Genomic DNA, 17,818 nt, shown 5'->3' with positions numbered 1-17,818 from the left:
ACAAGTGCCACTATTATTTAAAAAAATAAACCACTACATGACCCCACTGCAACCGCTGGCATTCAGGTGCAGGAGCATAATTTGTGTGTTACCATCTCACTCCCCTGAAATTCTCAGACTCTCATAGGCAAGGAGTAGCTCCCATGCATCACAGCTCCCATGCATCACTGAAATTAACAGTGCCATATGGATAATTTCAAGCACAGTAAAATCAATGCCACAACTGTGACTTCCTGTATTGGCGCACATCCACCCACCCACCCACCCCAAATTCATTGCGACAGGAGAATCCTTCAGGAGTCCCATCACATTCAAGAGAACAAGTGCCGTCCAAAAGATGCAGATCTAAATAACATACCAAGATTCTGAGTCAAATCCAGAAAAACTTTTTTGGCTTGCAGAGCAGAGCTTGAAGACTCAGGGTTTTCCCCCAAAGATCAATGGCAAGCAAGATGGACGGACATCAACATCCCAAACAAACTGCTCTTCAAGGAGCCAGACAAAGAAACTCATGGCTTTTCATTCCAATGGAAAATATGATCCACGGTGAACTGCAGCCGCATATCACATGGGAGATGTGCCTACTTCCTCCCTTAATGGAAACAGACACAATCCTATGGGTGACTGCAGAAGTGGCCTTCAAACTATGGAACACCTCATTAACCAATGTCCCAAACAATCATATCCTCCTGATGGTATCTCTGCCATCCACTCTGCTTTACCTGAAGCAGTCAATTGGATCGCCAATCTAGACTTGGACTTCTAACATTGCTTTTTTAAAGCTACACAAAAGAGGAAGAAGAAGCTAGGCAGGGAGTTGGGAGAGACAATGCACTTCAGCTGTGTGCAGAGAAAGTGTCCTCCTGGTCAGCAAGCTCAGAAAGGCATTTATTTGAGTTTAGTACCAACCTACTTCTGTCTGGCTTGGTCAATAAAATCTGCCTCCCTCCCCCACTCCCCAATGCCATGCAAGGACCGGACACAAATGTAGCTCCTGCTCTCAGGGCAGTGCAGGCCCTGCTCCCTCCTACCAGCCTCTGTGTTACAAACCACCCCTAAAGAGAAGAGACGGAGGCCAAGACATGACGCTCTTCCCCTCACTCCCTGCACTGGTCCATGATGTCGCCTGGGGGAGCATGCGTAACTCATAGCGGCAGAGTGGGAGCACCGGTCCCCCACTAGTGGCTGGTCCACAGCAGAGATTAATCAGCCTGTTCCAGCATCTAGCTAACAACCTTTACACTTTAACTCATGGAGATAGAGGCTTATGCTTTTAGTGCTGCCTGTCACAGGTTCATTCTCCACAAATACCCCAAGCAAGGCTGTTTCACAAAGTGGAGGATTGTAAGAGATTGTGCAGCATACATATGTATTCCCCCTTGGGGCTCCCTCTCGGGTAGTGCAGCTCTGCACTGTGCCCTAAACACACCTGGGTGTTAATCACATAGTCTGAGCCTTCAAAAGCTTAAAATCCATCATCTACGTTATCCCTCATGTTTGCTTCCTAACAGAGGGCTAATGTCAGTGTGATGGCTGCCATCTTGGATAACACACTGGGGACAGAACCAGGGACCAGCAGCACTAAAAGTGTGAGCAGCAACATGAGCTAAAGCTCTCTAGTTTGAGCTGTGATTGACTCCTCCACAGCCACAGATCAGGCACAGGAGTGGACCAGTAACACATATCCACAGGTGGCTCCTCCTAGCTCTATAAAAAAAAGCAAGAAAAGACAAGTCAAATGTCTGTTCTCTTCTGCCAGAAGGGGATGTGTGTGGAGATACCTCAGCTCCTCTCACAACTGGATGTACAAAAACGCCTCTCCCAGAATGCAGCTATCACAAAAGCAGTAAGGGTGGGGTTTTCCAAAGCACTGAGTGCTGGCCTAACTCTCCTGCCATTGAAGTCGATAGTAAATCTCCCCCGGGGAGCAGAGTTAGGCCAAAGATGAGTGCTTTCACAAATCTCAGCTGGCTCAATTCTGACTACATACACTAGTTGGGTTTTTTTCTTAACCTACACATACTGATAGCATAGGTGGTTCTCCTGCCCGTCCCCCAAATATCCTGGCATGGTAAGAAAGAAATTCCATGAGAACTTTAACAAGCCAGATGATGAAATAAGTTATTACGAGTCTGATCCTCTGGAGCTATCTCCACAACAATATTGACTGGCATAATGGAGTCCCACGATGAGCAATACAATGATCAATGGGACTGGAGGGATTCAAAAGGAGACATTCATAAGGAGACAACTAAATATATCTAAGTTGCCTAAGCAATGACTAAAGGGGACATGCTAATAGTTTACATGTATCTGGAGACAGGAAACATGACGGGCCTGGTTTTCCGTTGACTTCAATGTTGTGCCATCACTTACACTTGGGTGCATACTGATACCATTTTGATTTATTAGCACTTTACACCCACTCCGCTCAAGGGTAAATGATGACAAAGGTGTCTGCAAGGCAGGGGAGAATCAGGCCCCGAGTAAGGGAAGATCTGTTTAGCATGTCAAAAAGGGGTCAAATAATAGGGGTAATGGGATGAAATGTAGACAGGGAAAATGGGGCTGAATATCAGTGAAGCCTTCCCGCCAGATATATTTATATCTTTACAGATATATTTAGCCTTGGAATGGTCTCCCAAGAGAGTGGCAGAGACCGGAAGCTTTTAAAAGCAGGCACAGTAAAATGTTCTGCAGTGAAGAATCCTGCAGTGGCCAGGGGATTGGTTGGATGAGCTAATAGGTCTTTTCCATCTCTAATTTCAATGCTGAAGCATGTAGTCTGTGGAAAACAAATGCACATCACCATTACAAAGGGGCCGGAATATAGGCTGCATCGTCCGACTCAGTTTGTTTTTGGTTTTTAAAGTCCCTGCTTGTTCCAGTATTGCAGATTGCTGGCCATGTGGACTGGGCAGTCATACAGATAACAAGACTATCCAGAGTTATAATAGCTAATGCTAACAAAAATTTTGGAAGGCTATTTAGCCTCATGATTCAGGGTTTAAGCCTATCTCTAGCTATTAGAGATGAGGATGAGGGCTAATGTGAGGGGCAGATTATTCCACATCTGCGGTCCTTACCCCTGCCTCCGAAGCAGCTGATACAGCCATGGTAACTCATGCCAAACTGCTACAGTTCACTACAAACGTCACATAAATTGCAAGGCAAAATGCACACGAGCCCCACAGCCTCCTGCGGATTTATCATCCAACCCGGAAAGTTGGCTCTGCTTCTTCAGATGGCGCCTCTCTTTTCCCCATTGCCACATGGCAGCACAGCAGAGCTTATGCTGACCCAGAAGGCGCAGACACCTGGGAAGGAGTGCCTTTGGTTTTGCATCAGCACCATTCAAAACGCTCTGGGTGAAACCCTGGCTCCAGTAAAATCGGTGGCAAAAGTCTCACTGACTTCAATGAGGTCAGGATTTCATTCTCCATTTCTAACGGGGCACTGGCTTCAAGCAGTAGTAAAATGTGCCCACTGCTACACTAACATGGGCCTTGCCACCAAGCAAGGATTTACTAGGGACAGGAAAAAGCAACATTTTTAGATTTTTTTTTTCCAATGGAAGCCGAAAAAAATCCTCCAATTGCACTAAAAACCAGGAGACAAACAGGAGACAACAGCCTTTAAACCTTGATTATCATACACATTGTGAAGAGAGTGGTCACTTTGGATGGGCTATTACCAGCAGGAGAGTGAGTTTGTGTGTGTGTGGGGGGGGGGGGGGGGCGGAGGGTGAGAAAACCTGGATTTGTGCTGGAAATGGCCTAACTTGATCACTTTAGATAAGCTATTACCAGCAGGACAGTGGGGTGGGAGGGGGTATTGTTTCATGGTCTCTGTGTGTATATAATGTCTACTGCAGTTTCCACGGTATGCATCCGATGAAGTGAGCTGTAGCTCACGAAAGCTCATGCTCAAATAAATTGGTTAGCCTCTAAGGTGCCACAAGTACTCCTTTTCTTTTAGACTTTAATCTGTGGCTTTGTCTCCTATGGACTTCCAAAGGATCTTAAGAGACAATGCCTACTCTCCTTCCTAATGCACATAGTTCAGCTGATGTCAATAAGACTAACACCAGAGTACAACGAGCAGGATTTGCCCCTGAGAACATACCAGACCGTGTTATCCTTGCCCAAGTGGAACAGCGATCTCCACTTCAGCAGTTTGTAGCTTTCTGTAGGAAGAGTCAGCGAAGTAAGCCAGGGTCTCAGGCCACAAGTAAAGTCTTGGCCAGATCTACTCTAAAGATTCAAGCCAGCATAGCTATGTTGGTCAGAGATGTGAAGAGGATCCCTAACACACAGGGCTATGCCAGCACAAGTTCCTAGAGTAGACACCGGTATACCGGCAACACTGTGTTTTTATCGGTAGAGCTTGTTCCACTTAAGGGAGCTGGAATAAGCAATGCTAGCAAAAGCACAGTTTTGCTGGGATAAGCCGCGTCCGCACTAGGAGTGCTTGGTCAGTATGGTATGTAAGGATATAATTACACCGATGAAACACTCCTGTGTAGACCTGGCCTGAGTAGTATGCTGCAAAGATCTGAGTGTTGAGCATCCTGAATTACCACTGACTTAAACACAAGTTCAAAGTGCTCAGCATGAAGCAGGAGCCAACCTACGCTCGGCACTGAGCAGGAACTAACCTATGCATGTTACCAGAGATGGTTCATGGGCTGAATAGCCAAATAATTGCACGGTCTCTTCTGACAGCTCTCTAGGTTAACTTCGAAACCAAGGGATAGAGGGTTATTTCCAGCACTACTCTGGGCACTGGACTCGGTTCTTCTACCCTCAGCACCAGCGTCACAAGGAAGCAGAGAAGCCAGCAGCAACAAATGTTCTATTCAGCGTGGCTTTGCTCCAGTTCACACATTCCCTGCGAACACACACAGCTAGCAACATTTAAAAACAGAGGGAATATCAGGTTAACCTGTTCCAAAAAAACCCCAAACATGTCAAATAAAAGCCAAGTTAGAAAAATCAACAGTTCATTCCTATAAACAGGCGATACCTTAAACCTGCCATGTGGGTGGTCAGTATCTTTTCAACATGGTTGACAGTGAAGTGCTGCTGTTTTAGAGCTCCTGTTGTTTAACATATTCATTAATGAAATGGAACAATTATTTAGATTCCTCAAAGCTCCTAATGGAAGAACATAGGGACGTTTAATTAAACTGAAAGGCAACACAGGTAAATGTGATAAAAGGATTTATTTTACACAATGCGTCATTAACCTGTGAAACTCATCGCCACAAGGTATCACTGAGGCAAAGAACTTCATGGGATTCAAACAAAGAGTAGACTGATAAGAATAAAAAATAACCACTTAAATTATATTAGAGTTATATTAGAGGATGAAAGAAGAGACATAAGAAAAAACATCATTTGTTGGGGGCAGGGGTGGAGACGCTTTCTCTATAGGGAAAGCAGCTAATTCCATTAATTCTCCACTGTGGAGTTTCTTACTCCTTGCTATGGTGTATCTGGTACTGTGCCCAGAGACAGGACACTTGACTAGATGGTCTGGTACAGTTTGGCAACTCCTATTTTCCTATCTTCCAATATACCGTATTTACTTTTTCCATTCACAGTTTTCTCTTTCCCCTTCTCAACTGTTTGTCTTTCATTTGCATTCCTCCGGCCCTCCAGGCTATCTTCCACTTTATAATTTTAAGTGGTTTTTTTCCTCTGCCCCCTTTTTAGCTCGTGATTGCAATATATCTCCTAAGAAGAGATGAAACCCAAAACCCTGGAGTGGGTTTGATATTAGGCAAAACAAATTGGCCTAGAGATCACAACAAGTATTGCCAATGCCCGTTGCTCCAAAATCATGAGTCAGGTCCCCAGAAATCATGAGGCTGGCTTAAAACTCTTGAGATTTTAAAATATAATAAATTTTGTGTCTTTTTATTTGTCATCTGGTTTTTGAGCCCTTGAGATACACTCAGTGCACATTTTGAAGCTCTTCTATGTAACCATAAGGGACTAGAAACTGACTTTAAAATGCAATCTGAGCTCCTCATGCAAATCACATTACCATAGGAACTGAGGCTTTAAGCAGAGCATGCAATAGTGCAAGGGTTGGCCACACTGCAGACCCGTGCATAGAAGCCTGGAGTTGGTGAGATTCTACAAGTTTGGTTCTTAGAGTCTGGATGAAGACTGGTAGAGGGTCATCTGCTTGAATTTGTTTCTGGATGTTATTAAAGCTTTGGGAGGTATGATGTGTTGGAACACAAAGAACTATGGTTGCTCAAGATGGAACAGGTCAGGAGGTTTGGGGGAATTCAGAAACAGATTTTCTCTATGATAACCCTTTCCATAAACCCTTTGAATACAGAGTGTATACGCTACAGAATGAATTTATTAACATGCCCCTTCACAAATGACATTTTGTTTGCAGACACTGCTGAAGAGAACACAGGATATGAGCTGCCAAGAAGAGGCTGCCTGATACATTGAAAACCACTGGAGTGAAGCATCATTAGAGTGTCGCTTCTCTCCCTGCAAATGGAACGAGCTCCCTTTCTTATCCATGTTTATTGAACCAGCATCTCAGTAACATTACCTGCTGTCTTAGGATAATAATAATAAAGCTCCGGGGGGGGGGGGGGGGAATTCTGGGCCTTATTCCACCACTGTATTCCTGCAGTATTAAGAGACAGAAAATTTCAGAAAAGGAAAATTTACGCTGAATATCAGGAAAAGCTTCCTGAAAGTAAAACCTTGTCTTCATGCAAACTGCAGAGGTTTAACTAAAAATGTGGTTTTAAACTGATTAATTAAACTGCAGCAAGTTTGTGTGGAGACACTCTTAGTTTGGTTTAAACTTTGGTTGTCAATTTTTTTTTAAACGACAATTAAGCTAAACCAAAATAATAGTCTCTAAACAACTGAAATAAGCGTGTCTGTGTGATGGCTGCCATCTTGACCAACACAACTGGGACTCAGCTTGGGACCTATAGGCCCGAAGGCTTGAATCTCTACACCTCGAGCTAAAGAACTGACCTCTGTGGCTGGTTGCATTTCAAATTCATAGTCTGAATGGACTGGTCATAGGGGGGATGCTTAGAACACAAACTGTGGTGCAGCTGATGTGTGTACCTGAGGACTTAGATTGTGGAATAGTCTCCAAAGGGAAGTGGTGGAAGCCCCATTGAAAACTAGACTGGACAAAATATTAGAAAACATACCATAGGGGAAAATGCCTCAATGGCAGTAGAACTAGGTTAAAAAAAATGATTTGCACAGAATATTTCCAAAGAAAAGAACACTTTCTTTTTGTTTGAAATATTTTCAAGGATTTCTTCCTTTTTGCCTCAACCACGACTAAAATATTGAAATGATCCTAAATGGAAATTTTCATTTAACTTCTAATTCAAATTTTTTTCATGTTTTTCCTCCCACTTCTCTTACATTTATTTTTTTCTCCTTTTTGCCATTGGAACCAAGGAGGGGAAGAGAGAGTGAAAAAAGCAAGAGGCTTTTTTTTAAACATTACCGTTGCACACATTTTTGCAGTGGAAAAAGGTTAAAAAAAAGTAAAAGAAAGTGGGTTCCTTACATCTCATTCTCTCATTTTATTTACTTCTTTTTCACAACAAAGTAAAAGAAGCAGTGAGACGCAAAAAGGCATCCTTTAAAAAGTGGAAGTTAAATCCTAGTGAGGAAAATAGAAAGGAGCATAAACACTGGCAAATGAAGCGTAAAAATATAATTAGGAAGGCCAAAAAAGAATTTGAGGAACAGTTGGCCAAAGACTCAAAAAGTAATAGCAAAAATTTTTTTTAAGTACATCAGGAGCAGGAAGCCTGCTAAACAACCAGTGGGGCCACTGGACCATCGAGGTGCTAAAGGAGCACTAAAGGGGGATAAAGCCATTGCGGAGAACTAAATGAATTCTTTGCATTGGTCTTCACGGCTGAGGATGTGAGGGAGATTCCCAAACCTGAGCCATTCTTTTTAGGTGATAGATCTGAGGAATTGTCCCAGATTGAGGTATCATTACAGGAGATTTTGGAACAAATTGATAAATTAAACAGCAATAAGTCACCAGGACCAGATGGGATTCACCCAAGAGTTCTGAAGGAACCCAAATGTGAAATTGCAGAACTACTAACTGTAGTCTGTAACCTATCGTTTAATTCAGCTTCTGTACCAGATGACTGGAGGACAGCTAATGTGATGCCAATTTTTAGAAAGGGCTCCAGAGGTGATCCCGGCAATTACAGGCCTGTAAGCCTGACTTCAATACTGAGCAAACTGATTGGAACTATTATAAAGAACAATATTGTCAGACATAAATGAACATAATTTTAGTAAAGGGAAATCATGCCTCACCAATCTACCTGAATTCTTTGAGGGGGTCAACAAGCATGTGGACAAGGGGGATCCAGTGGATATAGTGTATTTAGATTTTCAGAAAGCTTTGACAAGGTCCCTCACCAAAGGCTCTTACGCAAAGTAAGCTGCCACGGGATAAGAGGGAAGGTGCTCTCATGGATTAGTAACTGGTTAAAAGATAGGAAACAAAGGATAGGAATAAATGGTCAGTTTTCAGAATGGAGAGAAGTAAATAGTGGTGTCCCCAAAGGGACTGTTGTGGGACCAATCCTATTCAATCTGGAAAAAGGGGTAAACAGTGAGGTGGCAAAATTTGCAGATGATACAAAATGACTAAAGATAGTTAAGACCCGGCAGACTGTGAAGAGCTACAAACTGATCTCTCAAAACTGGGTGACTGGGCAACAAAATGGCAGGTGAAATTTAATGTTGATAAATCCAAAGTAATGCACATTGGAAAGCATAATCCCAATTATACATATAAAATGATGGGGTCTAAATTAGCTGTGACCACTCAAGAAACAGACCTTGGAGTCATTGTGGACAGTTCTCTGAAAACATCCACTCAATGTGCAGCAGCAGTCAAAAAAGCGAACAGAATGCTGGGAATAATTAAGAAAGGGATAGCTAATAAGACAGAAAATATCATGTTGCCCCTATATAAATCCATGGTATGCCCACATCTTGAATACTGTGCGCAGATGTGGTCGCCCCATCCAGGGCCGGCTTTAGGTTTTTTGCCACCCCAAGCAAAAAATTTGCCACCCAAGCTCAGGTGGGGCTGGGGCTCGTAGGTGGCGCTGGGAGCGGAGGGAGTGATGTCACCTTCTCCCAGCGCCTGCAGGGGCTTTACCCCCTCTCCCGCCCGGCCTCGCAGAGAAGCCCCGATGTAAGGGGTGGCAGAAGACAGCGCAGCAGCCAAGTCGCAGAGGAGGTGACGCAGCCCCGGCTCCCCGGCAGGACTTGCCCTCTCCTCCCAGGTAACGGCTGGGCCCTGGCAGCTCAGCACCCCGGGGCTGGGGCTTCCCCTTCCTGCTGCGGCCAGGGGCACGGCGCCCTCACCCCATCTAAGTGGCGCAGCTCCAGGAGCACAATCGCCCCCCCGAAAAGGCTGGCCGGAATGCCACCCCTGGAAATGTGCCACCCCAAGCATGTGCTTGCTTAGCTGGTGCCTAGAGCTGGTCCTGGCCCCATCTCAAAAAAGATATATTGGAATTGGAAAAGGTTCAGAAAAGGGCAACAAAAATGATTAGGGGTATGGAACGGCTTCTGTATGAGGAGAGATTAATGAGACTGGGACTTTTCAGCTTGAAAAAGAGATAGCTAAGGGGAGACACAATTGAGGTCTAAAATCATGACTGCTATAGAGAAAGTAGATAAGGAAGTGTTGTTTACTACTTCTCATAACACAAGAACTAGGGGTCACCAAATGAAATTAACAGGCAGCAGGTTTAAAACAAATAAAAGGAAGTATTTCTTCAGACAACGCACAGTCAACCTGTGGAACTCCTTGCCAGAGGATGTTGTGAAGGCCAAGACCATAACAGGGTTCAAAAAAGAACTAGATAAATTAATGGAGGATAGGTCCATCAATGGCTATTAGTCAGGATGGGCAGCAACACTGTCCCTAGCCTCTGTTTGCTAGAAGCTGGGAATGAGCGACAGGGGATGGATCACTAGATGATCACTTGTTCTGTTCATTCCCTCTGGGGCACCTGTCAGTGGCCACTGTCGGAAGACAGGATACTGGGCTAGATGGACCCTTGGTCTGACCCAGTAGGGCCATTCTTATGTTATTATGTTAGAGAAAGTCTTGAACTTACTTTATTTGACTTTTGTTTTTAATTTCCCTCTCCCTTTTCTTGGGGAAGAACGGGGAAATAATTAAAAAGTGATGGAAGGGGAAAAAATAAAAAAATCCAGATCCCAAAATGATTTTTTTTTCAAAATGAAACAAAAATTTTCATTTTATTTTGAAATTTTTTCTCAAAGTATGTAAATTTCCAGATGAAACAATCTCATTTTGATTGAAAAGACATTTTTTTGGTCAATGAATAGTTTCAAAACAATTCTAATTGTCAAGAAAATGGACTGAATAACTTAGTAGGCTTTTGCCATTGCTTACTTCTGTGATTCTGTGTAACCACCCTGCGAATAAACAGGAATCACCAGGGTTATCCGTTGGTGACTTTTCACAACTCACATAATTTCTTTTGGTATAACCTCACACAGCCTGATTACTAAGGGCTAGCTCAGGCAACCCTTACTTGTGCTCATGGGCACTCACCACACATTGTTTAGCATGAGTATTTTATTCTCTCTATTCACCTGTGTCTAGGTAGCAGAAGGGAGGATCGGTCAAACAAAAACGAACAAGGCTGAAGGGCCCCAGTCTGTTTTCCAAGGGTAGGTCTGGCTGGCCCTAAGGACACTCCTGTGGCTTTGGACACCTCTCAACTTGCTGCTGATGAAAAGGATAACTTTTTCCCACATCTCTGCCACATGTGGCATGGTATGGCCCCCTGACCAGATTTCACACACTCGGAGATAGGCGCACATTCCTTCCACCCTGCCCTCCACTCTTGACTGAGACGGAGCTCTAGGAAAATGATGTTTTAATTCCCCAGGCATTTTAACCCTTTTCCTCCATTGCTTTTTCCTCAGCAACTTGATTCTGAATCACTAGCAGGTGAAGCATATTGACAAAATGCTTTCTAAATCCTCCCCACACTCAGAAGAGGTGCCTTGGCTTGAGGCTTATTACAATTAATCCCTTCCCTTTCCTCATTTTAAAACCAAATTCTTTCCCCTCTCTTGGCTTTTTCATCTTGTCTCGTTGAACACTGCACCAGGAATACACCACAGCATAAAAGGAGCTCTGCAGTGCCACTAGAAACCAGACTGTCCCTGGCTCTTGCGTGGGTGTGTATAGGGAGGGAGCAGGCAGCCTAATCCCTTACTGTGTGCCAGATGCTTACACAACTGACAGGGCCGGAGGGACAGGGCCAGCCTTGCCCACAGCAGCTCTTCAACCTCTGTCACTTCTTTGTCACTAAAGCGCATGGTTTACACACCCCATCACACACAGACATCAGCATTTCACGAGCTCTGGGGAGCACATTGTATCCAAATCTCTCAGAAGGGACCAAGCAGGGACCAAGCAGGGACCAAGCAGGACCAAACGGCTTGGGATGAACAGACTTCACCATCCTGGCACAATCCTCCCAGTGCATCCCCGAAAGCAGTGTGACTCTGCACTGTCTCCTGCTCAGAGCTGCTAAATGCCACAGTCTGATGGTAAACACATTGCATGCTAGAGGGTGGTTCGATAGAAGGGGTCATTTGAATGTATACCAGTGTTGCCAGCTCTTGTGATTTTATCCTGAGTCTGGCAATAGCTGATGTCCTTCTTAAAGCTCCAGCTCATGGAATCACATGACTATGTGAGAATCTCAGCTTTTTTTTTTTTTAAAGCAAGTTTCTAGACTGAACAGTTGTCGAGAAAAAGCTAGAAAATGTGAACCCCAAGGGTGCAAAACCAGAAGACAAATAAAAAAAGCCACTTTCTCAAAAAAGAATGTGATGATTTTGGGGGGTCTGACTCATGATTTTTGAATGCTTGGGGTTGGCGCAACTGACATTTTTGCATTTTGCGGGGCTCTTGTCTCGATCACACTCTACGATCTGGTAACACAGATCCTCTACACAGGAAGTTGCTGTATGTTCTTATCGACGGGCAGCTGCAGATTTTACAAGGCAAGTGGGATGCTTGCCTACATGTCTGCAAGCAAACTCCACTCCTTCCAGTTCAGGTTTTTGTAGCACACCGGTTAAGCAACATATTGGGCCTTGTCCCACTCCCACTGGAATCAAGGACGAAATTCCCATTACCTTCAACAGGAGCAGGCCGAAAATATTTTAAACATGCACATTTGAATTAAGACAACCTCTAAATAGGTCTGACATCAATAATACATGGATTAAAGAGCTCCGTAACTACGACACACAGGAGTGCTAAAGAACTTCTGTCTATACTGTATAGATCTGTTGTCCTCCATCCATGCTCACCACTCCTGTTGACACTGACATGAATGGGAGCTTTGATGTGTACAGAGAGGAAACTAGAATCCTAATGCTGGCCAGAGACTCAGCTATTCAAAAGTTTTCAATATCTACAGTGTCCTCAATGGAGTGACTGAATGCTGAGCACTTTTGACAATCTGGACACTTTATTCAGGTGCCTAAATGAAACTTGAACTCTCTGGAAAATTTGGCTTCTCATTTAGGTACCTAAATGAAAGTGGTTGGGTGATGCACTCTTTGGAAAATAAAGCCCTTTAAATACCCAGAGATACTAGTTCAATGAACAGACTAGTGATTAGCAAAATATCTATTTTTTTTTAAATTGGAAATATAGTGTGTTTTGAAAGTCCACAAAAAAGAACCTGAAATCACCAAGTGAAAATTTGTTTGAACCTAACCAGTGTTGTAGACGCTTGAGTGTCTCAGGGGGGTGCCAACTTTCTACTCGCAGAAAAACGAACACCCTTGCCCCGCCCCTCCTCCAAGGCCCCCCCCCCCGCTCACTCCATACCCCCTCCTGCCATCACTTGCCCTCCCACCCTCACTCACTTGCTCATTTTCACCGGGCTGGCTCAGGGGGTTGGGATGCGAGAGGGGGTGAGGGCTCCAGCTAGGGGTGCGGGCTCTGGGGTAGGGCCAGGGATGAGGGGTTTGGGGTGCAGGAGGGAGCTCCGGGCTGGGGGGTGGAGCCGAGGGGTTCGGCATATGAGAGGGGGCTCCAGGCTGAGGCAGGGGATTGGGGTGTGGGAGGACGTATGGGCTCTGGGCTGGGTGTGTGGGAGGGGGTTGGGGCAGACGGTTGGGGTGTGGGGGGGTGAGGGCTCTGGCTGGGGTTGCGGGCTCTGATGTGGGGCTGGGGATAAGGAATTTGGGGTGTAGTAGGGTGCTCCAGGCTGGGGCTGAGGCAATGGCGTCCTTCACTCTCTCCGGTCTTCGGCATTGAAGGACCCCCCCTCCACTGCAATGCCACTGAAGACCGGAGCAAGTGAAGGACTCGATGCCGAAGTGCTGCTGAAGACCCGGAGTGCCACCGGGTGAGTAGCAGTGGGTGGCGCCTTTATCTCTGCTCCCCCTGACCTGCCGCTGAAGACTCGGAGAGCCACCGGGTGAGTAAAAATTTAAAAGGCGCCAAAGAATTAAAAAAGCACCACTTCAGCTCGGTGGGGGAGCAGCCGCTGCCCCACTCCCCCCCAGCTATGCTACTAGGCTGTGGGGTTTGGAGTGCAGGAGGGGGCTCTGGGCTGGGGGTTAGGGCACAGAGGGGCCCTCAGGAACGCAGACCCTGGGAGGCGCTTTATCTCAAGCAGCTCCCAGAAGCAGCGGTATGTCCCCCTCCGGCTCCTAAGCGGAGGTGCGACCAGGCAGCTCTGCACATTGCCCCATCCGCAGTTGCCGCCCCCACATCTCCCATTGGCTGCGGTTCATGGCCAATGGGAGCTGCGGAGACAGCACTTAGAGCCCCCTGGCTGCCCCTAAGCCTAGGAGCCAGAGAGGGGGCATGCCGGCTGCTTCCTGGGAGCTGTACGGCACAGAGGCTTGCAGGGAGCCTGCCAGCCCTGCTGTGCAGCATCGCCAACCAGACAGTCACCCTAGAGTCTCATGATATTTAGGTTTTTTCTTAAAGCCCCAGTTCCTGCAGATATGTGATTCAGTGAGAATCTGCTTTCATGTTACAAAAAAATATATTAATCTAGTTCTTCTGGTTGTGAAGAACAGCTAGAAAACATGATGCAAGTGCACCTTAAAGAATCAAACACCAGAAGGCAAATAAAAAGAACTCCAAATTTATTATTTCTAAAAAAACACTCTTGGATTTTTAAGCCAATCCTATGATTTCCAGGGTCTGATCTGTGATTTTGGAATGCTTGGAAGTGGCAAGTGTATACTACTTAACATGGTCAAGCCAATTTAAAACAAACTCCAGGCCTGACATCCAGAAGGGCTGATTACTCATAACTCAAAATGAAATCAACAGAAATTATGCATGCTCAGCACCTCTGAAACTCAGAACCTTGTTTTAAAACAAAATGGGTTCCTGAGCTCAGATCTTATATGTCGGGTTCAATTACCTTTAAAACAGAGGTTCTTAAAAGAAAAATTGATTCTACTGGGACTCTAGTAGATTTCTTCTGTAGACGCTAGTATATCCCCTCTTGTCTCTTTAGCACTCTTCCATGTAGTTATTACCACAAAGTCCACAGACAAGTCATTAAAGGCAAGGATGTTGATTTCTTTATAGTTAAAATTATTTTATGTGCAATGATTTGCTGTCAATCAGAAAGCAAGCAAGCGAGCAACAGAAACATTCTCTTCCCTGGAGAATTACCAACCATGAAACTTCTTTTCAAAAAAGAAAAGAAGGGACTTTCTTTAAAAGCGGCATCTGATTTACAGCAACTGGGACAAAGTTATCTTAGGTTAGTAATATTTGCACAGCACTAGTAATAAATGAAAGGGCAAAGGGAATGGAAGATAAAGGAATCAGAGTGCCTTGGTGTGTTTCACTGCAGATTTCAGAAAGCCAGTACATAGCTCTGCTTGTTTAACGGACTGTATAATGTCAGATACTACCGTGCAATGGAAAAGAGATTAAACAAACTGTTGATACATTCATAGGGCTTTTGCTGCACATGTAAAAGCTGCTGCATTCAGATTAACTCTCATATGCCAGACGTGGCTGATTAGAGCAGTTGCCTGGCTTCAGGAGTGAAAAGTCCCTCCAAAACAAGACAAAGTCCCATTTTTTACAAGAGCAAGCTGAAAACAATAAAGACAAATCATGGCAATGTTTGTTTTCAGGGTAAAGAATACAAAACAGGTCCAGGATTCGGATGCAGTATCATTTCCAGATGTTGTTAATTTGACTGTCACGGGTAGCAGTACTTTTTCCTCACTGTTTCTTTCCATTACTCTGTAAACGATATCCTTCAAACATCACGCTGTCAACACTAAATTTCCCCAACCAATGCATGCAGACAGAGCAAGTGCAACAGCGGCTGGTGTTATGTTCATGGCACACACACACAGAGACATTAGATTTTAAAAAATGCTGTTGCTGGAAGGTCACACCGTCATGTGACTTTATTTCTTCTAATTCAGAACCATAACACACAAGACCCCATTATCAGAGAAAGACAAATCAGGCTGCTCCTTAGAACAGAGAGGCACAGCTTATCCCACCTTACTCGAGGTTGGCTCTCTGCAAACTGAACTGCTGGCATGCCCAAACTGAATGCTTCCCTATAGAGACCCCTAGCCTGCCATAGATTTAAAGTGATAGTTTGGAATTTTACAGTTTTCAATACACCACAAGAGCAGAAAGGCAGAAAACTAATATTAGAAGCAAAGAGCCTGAGCCCATTAGTATTTTAAGCACTCCCACCTGACGCACTCACGCCAAGTCACACAATCTTGCCAAGTGCAAAACTTGCTTTCAGTTCACATCACCCCTTTTAGATGCTGCATTGTTCATTTGAAGTCCAATCTGTCAATTATTCCTCCTCTGTTAAGTGCACAATAGCTGCTGCCTCTTCTCCACCGACCTAATTCAGCCTTCAGTTTTACACTAACGTAAATGTGCCATTTGAAGTCAGTAGAATTATTCTGGATTTATACCAGCAACTGGCTCTGCATGAGTCACTGCTCCTGTAATGCCATGAACACCTTTAAGAGATTACATATTATCCAGGATAAAGTAAGGCTTTATTTACCCTCTAGCATTTCAATGAAAAAATAATGTGAACTCCTCTTTGATCACGAGCTGCCATCCCAACTTTTACAGCATGTAGTAGGAGAACCATATTGTTACAAATTCAAGGTACTTCGAAGAAGTGTCCCTAAGCAGTTCATCTTTACTAAGAATGTGCTAAATTCTATCCTTGGAGCCGCATTGCAGATATCAGAGATGTGTGAGGAAGCCACATCGAAGACTTCTATTAATTTCAGTGGGCTTTGGCTCAGGCTCTTAAACTGCAAAAGATTTCTACCTACATATGTGGTGTTAGGTTATTATTATCCCTGAGGTGACATGAGCCAACTAAAGCGTGTAAAAAAAGAGAATGAACACAGAGGTTTGATAATTTTGGATGTCTTTCCAATAAAATCCAGCATGGGAGTTATTAGAAAATGTAAATATTCCGTAAAAATCACTTCTTCTCCATATGTTTCTAGCACTTAGCTTGGAATAAACTAACAGCACTTCCTGGGGTGAGCAGTGAAACTTTACATTGCAGCAGCATTGAATTTGTATTGGGTGGGGGCAGGGGGGAGTGAGAAAACAATCCATAAAATCTTTTTTCTCTTAAAAAAATAAATCAGGAATAATGTGCCTCTCCAGCTGAATTAGCTCTGCCTCAGTGTGTGATTCAGAAACTGATAAAGATCATCACTAGGAGCTAAACGAATTTTTTAGAATTAAAAAAAAAAAGCTACAGAAGACATGAAATTAAGCTACATTGTTTTTTGTTCTTGGAAGTTCTTGGAATACTAATCTAAACACAGCAGTAATATAATTAGTAGATCTTAAAACTTCTTACAAAGGAAGTAAATATCATTATCCCCTTTGTACAGATGGGGAAACTGATGCACAGAGGCAAAGTGACTTGCCCAAGGTAATCCAGCATGCTTTACGATTACAATTACTATTAAAGCAACAAATAAAAAGACAATGCCCAGTTATTTTTCCCTGGGGTGTAGGCAGGCCATGATGGATTTCCTCTACAAAACTGACACATTTTAACACATATATACACATCCAAATTACATATTCATTAGTTCTCTTCCAACCAGCATTAAGTATTATGAATATTATATCTTACGCAACTCATACAATACATGTGTAAGAGCCAGTCTGCAGGACTTTTGCTGTCCATGCTATTTTCATGTTGTTATTTTTTCTAACTGATTTATTACCACTGATCAAGCATACTTGACTAGGCCACTTATATCCTTTACTCTGTATATGGACTGTTTGGAACTTTCCCAATAGTCTCAGGGCAATACATTCTGTTTATCCATTATGCTGACTCCCCTCTACATACATAATATCCTCACATTTGTGCACATCCTGTGGTCAAAACAACCCCTCTGTCCTCTACAGCAGCAGCTGCAAGCAAGGTTTCTTAATAACAAGGTGTGACAGGTTGGATCACAGAAACCCTTTTGGGACTCCCACCTGACGTGCCTAGACTACCTCTGAGCCTGTTTTCCCTGCCCGCTTGGGATTTCAATACCTTGCCTTGTTTGAGCCAGACACCGCTTGCCTGCTGCAAACACAGATCCAAGTCTGAACCACGTCCCCCACAAGCTGCAGGCTTAACTGAAAACAGCTTAAGAAGTGCTCCTGTTTCTAGCACTCAGATACCCAGCTCCCAATGGGG

General features: G+C 44.2%; 1 protein-coding gene across 4 annotated transcripts in view; it reads right to left on the bottom strand.

Moving 5' to 3' along the window:
• Positions 1-17,818, bottom strand: part of PLPPR1 (phospholipid phosphatase related 1) — a 180,060-nt gene that overhangs the window by 117,852 nt on the left and 44,390 nt on the right. The gene's annotated exons all lie outside the window — the stretch shown is intronic.

The sequence above is a fragment of the Caretta caretta genome, chromosome 5, assembly GCF_965140235.1.
Source record: "Caretta caretta isolate rCarCar2 chromosome 5, rCarCar1.hap1, whole genome shotgun sequence".
NCBI classification, from domain to species: domain Eukaryota; kingdom Metazoa; phylum Chordata; order Testudines; family Cheloniidae; genus Caretta; species Caretta caretta.
Note: the sequence above shows the minus strand (reverse complement) of the source record. Positions and strands in the feature narration are given on the sequence as shown.